Source organism: Hemicordylus capensis, chromosome 1, assembly GCF_027244095.1.
Source record: "Hemicordylus capensis ecotype Gifberg chromosome 1, rHemCap1.1.pri, whole genome shotgun sequence".
Taxonomy (NCBI): Eukaryota; Metazoa; Chordata; class Lepidosauria; order Squamata; family Cordylidae; genus Hemicordylus; species Hemicordylus capensis.
In genome coordinates, this window is record NC_069657.1 from 245,765,722 (window position 1) to 245,777,899 (window position 12,178).

General features: G+C 44.4%; 1 protein-coding gene and 1 long non-coding RNA gene across 9 annotated transcripts in view; one reads left to right on the plus strand and one right to left on the minus strand.

Annotated features, from left to right (window-relative positions):
• RUNX2 (RUNX family transcription factor 2) overlaps positions 1–12,178 on the minus strand; it is a 366,905-nt gene that overhangs the window by 196,154 nt on the left and 158,573 nt on the right. The gene's annotated exons all lie outside the window — the stretch shown is intronic.
• LOC128339739 (uncharacterized) overlaps positions 1–12,178 on the plus strand; it is a 44,929-nt gene that overhangs the window by 10,441 nt on the left and 22,310 nt on the right. Inside the window, exon 2 of the long non-coding RNA XR_008313192.1 lies at positions 1,709–1,901. This is a non-coding gene — a long non-coding RNA (uncharacterized LOC128339739). The remainder of the gene's footprint in view (positions 1–1,708; positions 1,902–12,178) is intronic.

The window sequence follows — 12,178 nt, forward strand, 5'->3', positions numbered from 1 at the left end:
CTTGGAGAAGCTGCTGCCATTCTGTGAAGACAATACTGAGCTAGATGGACCTATGATCTGACTCAATATATGGCAGCTTCCTATGTTCCTATGAAATGCTGTGCCAGATAAAAGATCCCAAATGAAGTTCACTAGTCAAAATGTATATAGTCACACTAATGTAACTATGTGTATATAGTTACACTAATGTGTAAGTTTTGCTTATGGCAAGTCAAGTACACATTTCAGCGGTACTACACAGTGATGTAGTGATGTGCATGGCACCTTCGACTAGTTTTTTTGGTGGTTCCCACTCCCACTGCTGCCACCAGCTGCTCACCCATCTCCCTCTCTCATCGGCACTGGCAAAGAGTCAGCTCGACACACACAGAGCCAGGGCTGGGGGAGTTTCACACCACAAATGTCAGCAAAGAGCCAGTGAGTGGACTATTGACATCATCACCCAGCATGTTTGGCCAGATAGTGACGTCATGAGGCCACTGCTGAGGGTATAGGAAGAGAGGCAGGTGTGCGAGCAGTGCCCGTGAGAAGATGGGCGAGCATATGTGCTGGCTCATTGCTGGTGCCAACAAGGGAGGGAGGGAGGGAAGTGGCTGTGGAAGAACATGGTCGCTCAATGATAGTCCCACCTCCGATTTCACACTAACATGAGATGGAGCGACACAGCAGCATGCCAAATCACTTTTAATAAGGAGTTCTCAAACAATGAATCTGGTTTAAAAACATATACTCTGTTTATTATTCAAATCAAATAACTGCTCAGAAGGCTACGGTTATGCATCTAACAGATTGTCCAACCTTGTTCACAAATAATAACTACATCTAACAGTCAGTGTCAACTTGTTTGAGGGGCTAAATGTCGTACCTGACAACTGCTGTTGAGCAGTGATGGAGGGGAAGAGGAGCCCTTAAGAACCTCTTACCTTCCCGGTCGCCACTCAGCTGTGGCAATCATGTTGAATCATGAGGCTGACATCCTGACTAAACTACTCAGAGGAAGCCCTGTTGAAATTAAATATGCCTTTAGAGCAGGGTTAGATGACTTTGGCTCTCCAGCTGTTGAACTCCCATAATCTCCAGCCACAATAAATTGTGGCTAGGAATTGTAGTTCATCAACAGCTGGAGAGCCAAGGCTGCTCATCCCTGCTTTAGAGTAATTTCTGAGTCATATTTTTGAGTATTTTTGTCTGGATCTCAGTTACAGAATATTAAGAGTTGTAAAGGACCTTGGGAGTCTTCTAGTTCAAGCCCCTGCTCAGTGCAGGAACTACATGCTGCCATCCTGCACCAGTTGCCACTGCTTACATTTCTTGTGAACCTGTGAGCCTGTGTCATGAACTGATGCTAGTGGACTATTTACCAAGTACTAAAGGACCATCAATTGCATAGCAACTCCGAAGCTTCTGTTCATAGTGCTGTCAAACCAAGAGACTTGCCAGGCACAATTTAATTTGAAATAATCAAAGCCAGTTGTAAAAGCCTAATTTGCCCCAGAAGGAAAAAATATAAAAATAAAGTTAAAGTTATACAACAGCAAAGAGAGAGAAAATGGTGTCAACAAGGCAGCATTAATCTGTTAAGAAAGTTTGGAAATAAATCAATTATATTGTTGCAAGCCAGTATCACTTCTTTTGAATGAGGAATAAATTCTGCTCTTTGAACTTACAATAGTCAAAATGATTGTTGAAAATTCTTTACTCTTTTTAGATTCCAGCTGCAAGTTTTGAGTTTTCCTGAAGTCAAATGAAGCGAACTGAATTACTCTGAAGTAAACAAAGTAAAGACTGCATCTTCAAGAGGCTGTTGTTGGGTCACAGCCATCTCGCTGTTGTGTGAACACAAGACTAATTTATACTACTGCATTTGGCAACAGAGCATGGCTGGAAGTAACTTACCAAAGGTAAAGCTGATCAATAATTATTGATAAACTTAATATCATAATTTTAGGGAGTGAAAATATAATTGATAACTACAGTTTAAACAGTGGAGTTAAGAGGCTTGGCTGAAGAGGATGTTCTTATGAATTGGGTCCTAAGGAAACTCTAATAAGACATAAAACCTACTCATGAAGCCTTGAAATGTTTCTAGTATGCCCAACTTGCACCCTGGTAGCTGTTTGCAAGGGTAAATAGCATTAATTAAAACCCGTCATTTCTTCTATTCTATTTACATGTTTCACTTTAATAAATACAGCAATATGGGTACAGTATATGGTTGCTTGAAGAGGTGCTGCACATTTCACCAATTTTGTTGGTTAGAATTTCATACCTGCCAACATGTCCCTTTTTCCCATTCAGGTAAATGGGAAAATAGGGACATGTTGACACATATGAAATTTTACTTGCTCCCATGTCCTTTATGCTCAGTTGGATCTTCCCTGCTGGAAGTACTATGCCCAAGAAAACACATGCCATATTTGACTTTCAGGGTCAAGGGCTTACAATGCAGAAAATTTTGAAAGTCTTCTTCACTATACTGGCACTACTGTGCCAGTATAATTTCAGCAACAACCATGCACAAAGATGCAACTCACAAAGTGTAATATTGTCCTCACACAAAACACCTGCAATTTCAGAATGTGATATTCACTTCCAAATGTGTTGTGTTTGCTTATTTGTTTGGGCCTAAAAAGAAAGAAAGAAAAGAATACAGCATGCCTCAGGTTTTTTGAGTTAGGCATGCAAAGGCTAACTGCAAGGGCATTAGCCAAAGCCAAAGAACCACAATGTGACCTAAAAGAGTAGAGTTAAAGTGTATGTTTCTGATACTCAGCAGAAATCCACTCAGAAAAAAGTGTAAGAGGTCATGTCACACAAACAGTAGCTGTAGAATGCTTACTGCGGGTGGTGAGAGGGCAGCTGTGAAAAATATGGCTTCCTACTGGCTGCATCATGTGTGTGCTCAAAATCAGGGAAAACCTATATGCACTGGGTCATCACTGACAGATGTTTCACAGAGAGAGAGAGTGCACATAGTGCTCTAAATGAACATTTAGAGAGAGGTGTGCGCGTGCACACACACACACCTCTCTATAAATGTTCATTATGTTCTGCCTGGTTAATCATAGCATGAAGATTCTCTCTCATGTACACCATTTGAAATCTGAAATGTAACAGTACTAGGCTGAGTGCAACATTCTTCCTATTAAACATGGAGGCGAGTCTCACGAGGTTTGAAGGAAGAAGAGAGCTTAGCCCACTCTCCCCGCAGACAAACAGGAAAGCAGCCCTGGGCGTCTCCGTCACGGAGCCGGTGGGGGCTGTGGGGATCAGGGGCCGTGCCCCCGGAAGTTCCAGGATGCCCCACATGAGTGCGCAGGGCATCCTGGAGAAACCCCCAGGGCCTGGAGGCTTGTTTCAGCCTCCCAGCATGGGTCTCCTTGTGTGTTGCCGCAGCATGGAGCCACGCTGTGGTAACACACAATCAAAAAGACAGGGTTAGCCGAGTGCTCATTCCGCTAACCTTGTCTAAGGGGAGGGGGAATTAGGAGGGTTTGCTGCCAGGAGCCACATGGCTCCCATGGCAGCTGACGACTGGGCAAAAGCGGGCTAGGCTCCCTTAGCCCGCTTTTGCCCAATCGTGAGAATCCCCTCATGGAGTTACATCTTTCCCACCAACTGAGCCCAGAACTATTCCCATTTTACCTTTTTTACAGCACCACATGCTCTGGAGCCCATGACCCCACTCTGCTTGCCCTGGTAGGCAGAGTGTTGCAACCAGAGGTGCTCTTACCCCTGGACTTTGGGGCCCAAGTCCAGGGCCTCTGCAGCCCCTGGGGGCCCCCAAATCCTCTTTAGCCTGTCCCGGGTGGTGTGGTCACCCAGCTGAGCATGACAATGCTTAATTTGCAGCGGGGGAGGGACCAAGGCGTTTAGGTCCAGGCTCCAAAATTACCTAGCTGCCCCTCTGGTTGCAGCTGTTGATTCAAACAACACCGTTTTGAGAGAGGGAGGTGAACCTTTCACTCTTATCTGCCATGCCTAGGAACAAAATGCAAGTGTCGTCGCAACTGGCCATCTCTTTGCATGCTCTGCAGACTTGTTCAGAAGGAGATCCAAACGCTGGTTGCCTTTGATAGACTGGTGCATATGACTGGTGCATAAATGGCTCTTAGATGCCATTTTGTTTAATAATACTGTCTCTCTCTCTTTTTTTTAACCCTTTGAGCCCTTTCACAACAATAAATATGATGAATATTTATATACCACTTTTCAACACAAGTTCCCAAAGCGGTTTACATAGATATAAATAAATAGAAAGGCTCCCTGTCCCCAAATGTATCACAATCTAAAAAAGAACAGATATCAGCAACTGTCACTGGAGGGATGCTGTACTGGGGATGGATAGGGCCAGTTACTCTCCTCCTGCTAAATAAAGAGAAAGCATATTTGCATATTCACATTACATAAAGAGGCTATTCTCACAATCGGGGAGCCTAGCCCGATTTTAGAAGACCGTGAGGAACACCGGGCTCGCAGGTGAGCCCAGCTGCCTCACAGTGGGTTACCCACTTAGGAAACCCTCCCCTTAGCCCAGGTTAGCAGAGCCGCCTCCCGGCTAAAAAGCAGTCTCCCAGCTCGGGGGTCTCTCCAGCATGCTCTGCGCACTTGCGCAGAGCATGCTGGAACTCCCGGGGGCCACACGGACCCCAAACTCCCGAGCCCCCGCTGGCTCTGTCACGGAGCCAGTAGTCATGTGGGCGTCCAATCTGGCCACACAGGGAGGGCTTCATGATCGTCTGCGGGGAGAGCGGGCTTAGACCACTCTCCCCGCAAACCCTCTGGAGGCGGGTCTCACCGATCGTGAGGCCCACCTCAAAGATTGTGTGGTAGAGCTCCTGGCTCTTGAGAGCTAGAGAAGCCGGCACGATCACCCACACAATCAAAAGCTGAGGTAGAACAGTGGTGGTTTCTGTCTTACCTCAGTTTAAGCCTAGGTACAAACGCCAGCCTACCCAGTTAGGCAGGCACTGGGTAGGAGAGGTTCCCATGGCTCCAGATGAGCCCCTGTACCTGGTTTAACCCTCTTCTACCTACAGAAGTTTGGTCATTAAAATAATCTCTATGTATTTTAGGGTCATTTTCATGCATAACAGTAAGACATTAATTCAGAATTCTGGAACACCACACACTTCTCTTGCCTTATTTATTTATTTATTTATTTATTTATTCGTTTATTCATTCGATTTCTATACCGTCCTTCCAAAAATGGCTCAGGGTGATTTACACAGAGAAATAACAAATAAATAAGATGGATCCCTGTCCCCAAAGGGCTCACACTCTAAAAAGAAACATAAGATAGACATTAGCAACAGTCACTGGAGGTACTATACTGGAGGTGGATAGGGCCGGTTGCACTCCCCCTGCTAAATAAAAGAATCACCACATTTAAAAGGTGCCTCTTTGCCAAGTTAGCAGCCCAAGTTAGCGAGGGTTATGTGCTTCTGTGCTTATCCTGTTAAGTTAGCAGCCAAGTTAGCAAGGGTTAGAGGGGTAATGTGCTTATCCTGCTGCTCCCACAGCAAGTTCAGTGCTATACTGGACATGGGGAGGAAAAGTATGCAAGGAAAAGGTGCCAGTGAGCACAGTGGTATTCTTCAGAATGTGCCCCTCTTGATAATCCTATAAGCCTTTCCTCTGTTGCTCTTGAGGGCAGGACTGTTTAAAAAAGAAGAAGTTTCAATTCATTATCCTATTCCCCAACCCCCACCCCGCAACCGTGTATGCACCTTAAGGTATTCTGGAGGCCTGCTCCCTCTGTTCACCTTGCCCTCAAAGAGCCATCTATGGATATGTGAATTATTCTTGTGTGTGAAATCCAAGAGGTGCGAAATATCCCACCAAGAGGTGAGATAAATTCTCTTAAACATTCACACCTCCACACCACCACCCACCTCCAAGCAAAAATAAAAACAAAACAGTGGTTGGTGGATATACTTTTCCATGTACAGCTGCTTAAGTCCTATAGATCGTTCAGGACTATCAGAAAGAAATGGTCAGTATATTAATTTCAGAGCCTAGTTTAAAAAAAAACAAAAAATCACAGGATGCACTCCCCCCTCTTCACTGCTCTAGGACAGATTTGGTTGGCAATTCATTTGACAGACATACTAGCCAGTGCTGATTCAGTGTCCCACATCCCATGCTTCAGGATGGCTATCTGGATTTTAGACTTTTAAAAGTACAGCAAGAATGTTCCTTCACTTGCACGGTTAGGAGTAAATAGCCCACTTGAGCCTCAAACATTCATGCATCCACCATCTTGAACTGGGGTGGATGACATCATCACAAACTATGCCACTGAGGTGCCCCTATGTGTCCCTACAACTATTTCAATTTGGTTCAAATTGGTTACAGCCCACAAGTTAGCCCACTTGTGCCTAAGACATTCACGTGTCCACCATCTTGGACTGGGATGGATGACATCATCACAAACTACACTGCTGAGGTGGTCCTGCAACTGTACCAAATTTGATTCAAATCAGTCCAGACACTGCACATTTGTTAAAGGGACACACATGGACACACAAAGAGAGCTGGAGGAGAAATCTTACTTTGGTTAAAAAGGACCACAACAAACATTTCAAAACAAGAACCGCTCTGGAAGGAGAATATGTCCTTGTGATATCACATGGGTCAACAATACTTCTGCTGCAGGTAGGAAGAACTGTATGCCTCTGAGGTCAATGCTGAACAAAGGACAGTGTTTGTCATTGCAAAGCCCAGCTTCCAGTGGCAGCTCCTATTGACCCTAAGTATAAATCTCTGACTTACAGAGCTTAGGGTTTGGTCTTGTGTTTTGGTCAAGTTGAATATCCCACAGAGTCCTGCTGGTATCGTGCAGAGGTGACCATTCCCATTGCACTGTGCTGTTGTTGCCCAGTACTAATGTGGCTCCTTTAAGGAAAATGAAGCCCTCGCTAGACCCAGTACCATACTGGAAGGTGCACACAGAGTACTGGGAAGTGGAGTCCTTCCCAGTGCTTTCCCCATGGAGCTTTATGAGGAAACTGTTGGGAAGGAATACACTTCCCATCGCTCCATATGCCTCTTACAAGATGGTGCTGGGGGTTGACAGGACTTCATTTCTCCTAAAGCCCATCCCCCCAACCCCAGTGCTGGTAAGGGTGCAGCACTAGACAAAGGTCAGTATGCTGGGAAAGGACTTTTAGAATGAAGTTTTGGGTGGTTGATGTTTTTTGCTAGAGTGCCCCTCTCATGAAAAATAGTGAAGATCATTGCTCTGTCTCATAATACCAAGTTATGCAGATCCACTCTCAGTCTAATACTGATTTTTTTAAAAAATACACCAGCTACTAACTTAAAAAGCAACAAGAGAGAGTGCATGAGAAAGTAGAACAAGGAGGACAGAGTAGGAAGGGAAGGGGGGGGGAGGTGACAAACTGAGAAAAGAATGTACATGTACTTTTTTAAAAAATAAGATACTTTGTATAATTTACCCAAAGTGGAGTTTAAAAAAAAACACACCACCTTGAATTTATTTATGACATTTATAAACTGCCCCATCCAGAGGCTCTGGGTGGCATACAATTTTTTAAACAACATAAAAATAAACATCAATTAAAAAACACTACTTAAAACAATATTAAAACAATTTAACACAATTTAAAGCCAATTTAAATACTTAAAAATAATTTTAAAACCTTGGAAGGCCAGGCCAAACAAGTAAGTCTTTAGGGCTTTCTTAAAGGCCAACAGCAAGCCTAACTGTGGATATCTGCTGGGAGTTCATTCTATAGGCCAGGAGCAGCTACAGAGAAGGCCTGGTCCCAAGTTGCCACCAGACTTACTGGTGGTAAATGGAGACGGACCTCTCCATATGACCTTAACGTGCGATGGGGATCATAGAGAAGGCGGCACTAGGGATGTGCGAACCGGTTCGAGCTGCAGGTCCGAATTCGAACCAAACTGGGGGTGGTTCAATTCGAACCGGTTCAAACCTCCAAAAGTGGGTGGGGTGGTAGCTGGCACCCATGGCTACCTACCTACCACCCAAACCCCAAAGCAATCGGACACTCATACAATTTTTTATGATTTTTTGAATTTTATTTTTATTTTTTTCTCATACAGTATAATGGAACTTGACTCAGCCCATTATTCCCTATTGTGGAGCACCCACAATGGGGTTGGTTGGCACCCTCTGTGCACTACACCACCACTCATTCTGGGCCACCCCAGCATCCCACAACTGGCTTTAAGGTTTTTCTCCATAGGGAAGAATGGAGGTTTCAGCAGCCCCATAACTGCACTTGGGGGGTGCTGGGGTGGCCCAGAGAGAGGGTGCCAACCACCCCCATGGGTTGATAACCCATGAGGTACTGGGTTTTGTTGTTTCTGAGGTGTTCTGAGTGTAGATTCTTCCGTAGCATATAAGATGTTCAATGACAAACCATGAATCCACTCTATTTGCTAACCTTAAAGACACATAAACTTCAAAAATCACTTAAAAATCAGCCCTTTGCCCAATTCCTTTCAAATAATTCTGATAGCTTCCTTGCCTCCCTTGGGCACTACCACTCACCATACTCTGCTCTAGGCCACCCCTTTGCTCCCAACGTGAAGCTATACATTTGCTGACACCTCAATGCTTCTTTATGGAGAAAAACCTCAAAGAAGCGTAAACTTTAAAAATCACTTAGAAATCAGCCTTTTGCCCACTTCCTTTCAAATAATTCTGATAGCTTCCTTGCCCACCTTGGGAACTACCACCCACCACACTCCACTCTAGGACACCCCTTCCACCCCCGACGTGAAGCTATACATTTGCTGCAATCCTCATTATTTCCTATGAGGAATTCAAAAATACTTTTAAAATTCACCAATAATCGGAGGAGTGTCTGATTGCCTTGGGGTTTTGTGGGTGGTAGGCCACCCCCCTGGGTACCTACCACCCACCCCACTTTTGTGCCCCTAGGTGCTCCACAATAGGGGATAATGGGCTGGTTCAGGTCCCATTATACCCTATGAGAAAAATAATTAAAAATATTTCAAATATTCATTAAAAAAATGTATGAGTGTCCGATTGCTTTGAGGTTTGGGTGGCAGGTACCCATGGGTGCCGGCTACCACCCCACCCACTTCTGGAGGTTCGTACAGGTACAAATCAGTTCAAATTCAAACCAAACCAGGGGGGTTCACGCAAAACCAAAACCGAACCATCCCCTCCAGGTTCGAACCCGGTTCGAATTCGAACCAAACTGGGCAAACCGGTTTTGTGCACATCCCTAGAAGACACTATCTAAGGTAGCCCAGACTCAAGCTGTTCAGGGCTTTAAAGGTAATAACCAGCACTTTCTATTTTGCCCAGAACCATATCGGAAGCCAGTGCAACTTTTAAAAAACAAGTATAATATGGTCTCTCCGGGTTGCCCTGGAGACCAATCTAGCTGCCACATTATTTATTCATTCATTCATTCATTCATTCGATTTCTATACCGCCCTTCCAAAAATGGCTCAGGGCGTTTTACACAGAGAAATAACAAATAAATAAGATGAACTAACTGAAGTTTCTAACTGAACTAACTGAAGTTTCCAAATTATGTACAAAGGCAGCCCCACAGAGAGCGCATTGCAATAGTCAAGCCTGGAGGTTACCACCAGGTGATGCACCACTGTTTTGAGATAGTTCTCTTCAAGGAATGGATGCAGCTGTGGAATTAACCGATGTTGATGGAAAGCGCTCCTGGCCATAGCCTCCCCCTGAGAGACCAGGGTGAAGCCTGGATCCAAGAGGACTCCCAAGCTCTTGAATAATCTCCCTTGGTTTGAGTACCTTCAAGTATAGCACCTTATTCAAAGCCCATATATCTTGATACATCCTCAGAAAATCTACCAATTTTGAGTCACTTACATATTTTAAGTCACTTTATATTTTAAAGGTTTGGTTTCATGGATCTGTAATGTGGACATGTACTTTTAAATGGGTCCAATTTTAAATAGTTAGGGTACAGATGAATCCTGGGTCTGAAAAAGCTAAAAACTATTGATGTGTGGTCCCTCAGTCAAAGCAAAACATGTAGCTATTTTAATTAAAACTAGCTGGCCCTGTGCAGAACATCTGCACTCTAGTTCTCTGCCTCTTACCTCTCCCTAGACAATCCAGCTCCCTGCCCTGCCTTCCCCACCTCAACCGCCTTAAGCCATTCCCTGCTATCCAGGATGGCTGCTGAGGTGGCAAAACCTCCTTTACTTGGGGCCTCCTGCTGCCCAAATGTCTGATTTTTGACAAATTTCAGGGGACTCTGCACATGTGAACAGCCTGACCAGACACTTGGGCAGCAGGAGGTCCCAAGTAAGGAGGTTTTGCCGCCTCCACTGCCATCCCTGCCTCAGTCTCCCCTCTCCTGTGCACAACTGGCCACATCTCTGTTCCCCCGCCAGCTGTTCTGGCCCCCTGCACCCCACCTCCCCTCTGCCTCCAGGTGAGGATGAGCCTGAGCGCTTCCTGGAGGGCTGGAGGAGTGAGGCACTCTGGTGGTGAGGCGGTGGAGAGGAGGAAGCAGGGACCTCGGCCCCCACTCATACTACTCTCAGCTCCAAGCACGGCAGAAGCTGCCCCTTGCTCAGCCCTCCTCCGTCCCTTCTCTCTCCTCGCCGCTGACGCCCTCCTTCTGCCGCCACCTTTCTGCTCCTCCTTGGCAGCAGCTGTCCATCACCCAGCCCTCCTCCAAACTCCCGCAAGATGTGCCACATACCACGGGATTTGCAACATACCTCCTTAGGCTTTTATAGATTAACAGAGATCGATAGATAGACAGATAGATACTCAGTTATTAAAACACATAGATTTGAGGAGACATAACAGTAGTTGAACTCAGCTTGCAGTGTCCCCATTGCTGTACAAAACCCCTCAAAACAGCCAATTTAAGAAGCCCAAGTTTACTCTTTAAAAAAACCAAGCTAGATTCTGAAGTAAGGCTAGGTCTTGATTAGACGACGGGGGGGGGGGGGGGAGAAGGAAATTGGAAAAATAAAGTTTAATTCAGTGATTACATGCAAAGTTTTTTCTAAATGTGATAGACCCCAGTTCAAAACAAAAAAGACCTTAACTGAAACTTTCATAGATGTAGTTAGAAAGCACAATTTATTTTTTCTGCCTCCATTCAACTATCAGAATTCCTATGCAATGAATCGATTACAGTTGCTAACATACATAATTCTCATTACAGCTGAGCTTTTACCATTGGTTTTTTACCCACTGTAACTGTTATAATACACAAAAGAAGAATATTTATTACGCCGACATTAAAAGCTGAAGTTGTAGTTTGATAAGAAGGGAAAACTTGAATACATGGGAAAAAAAGTTGCTCTATAATCACACCTCTTCTGAGAATAATGCCATATGTTTTAACAGCAATTGTTTTCCTGAAGCAAGAGAGGATTTTTCAATCCAACCAAAATAATTATGCAAACAATTTCACTATTACTTTCACTGGAACCAAATCCATGTGGCCCTTTCATACTCAAAGACACCCTTACAGACATTAAGCCATTGTTACATAAAATTCCCTAAGGGGTGGGTTACTGGATGAATTTCCTGGAAGATTATAACTTGCGACAGTGTATTAGGCATACCTTCAACTGCTGCTACTAATTCCCCTGAGCTAGCAGAGGGCAAAAGTGAAGAATGCAAACTTTACAATAGGAAATGACTATATTTTGAATGGACTTTGGTGTTAATCAGAATTTATTTATGAGTAAAGGCTTGAGATTCAGTCTCATGAACAGACTACTTGTACCAAACTTTTGGGGATGTTATCATGCAACAGGCATTTCATCCCCTCAGCAAGCTCTCCATGACTGAACCCTACTAGCAGTAGTGCACTGAACTAAAAATACAATGTTTTGTAGGAGGAAACCAACCCTAGGGACCGTCTGGGCTCAGGAATAGGAAAAAAGAAGCCTTCAATAAAGTATGCTGGAGTGCCTAAGGCCTGCCACTGCTGCTGGTGTACTTAGCTGGGTTTTTTGTTGAATAGCAGACCTTCTCATGACAAGTGACAAACTACTTTTGAAAGTCCACTCAGTTTCAAAAGCAATTTGCCATGTGACACAGTCAGACAGCTGCTGTTAAAAAAACCCACAAGCCAAATCACCCCTCTTAGGCATACTGAAGTAATTACTTTATTGTATTTATTTATTTTTACATTTATATCCT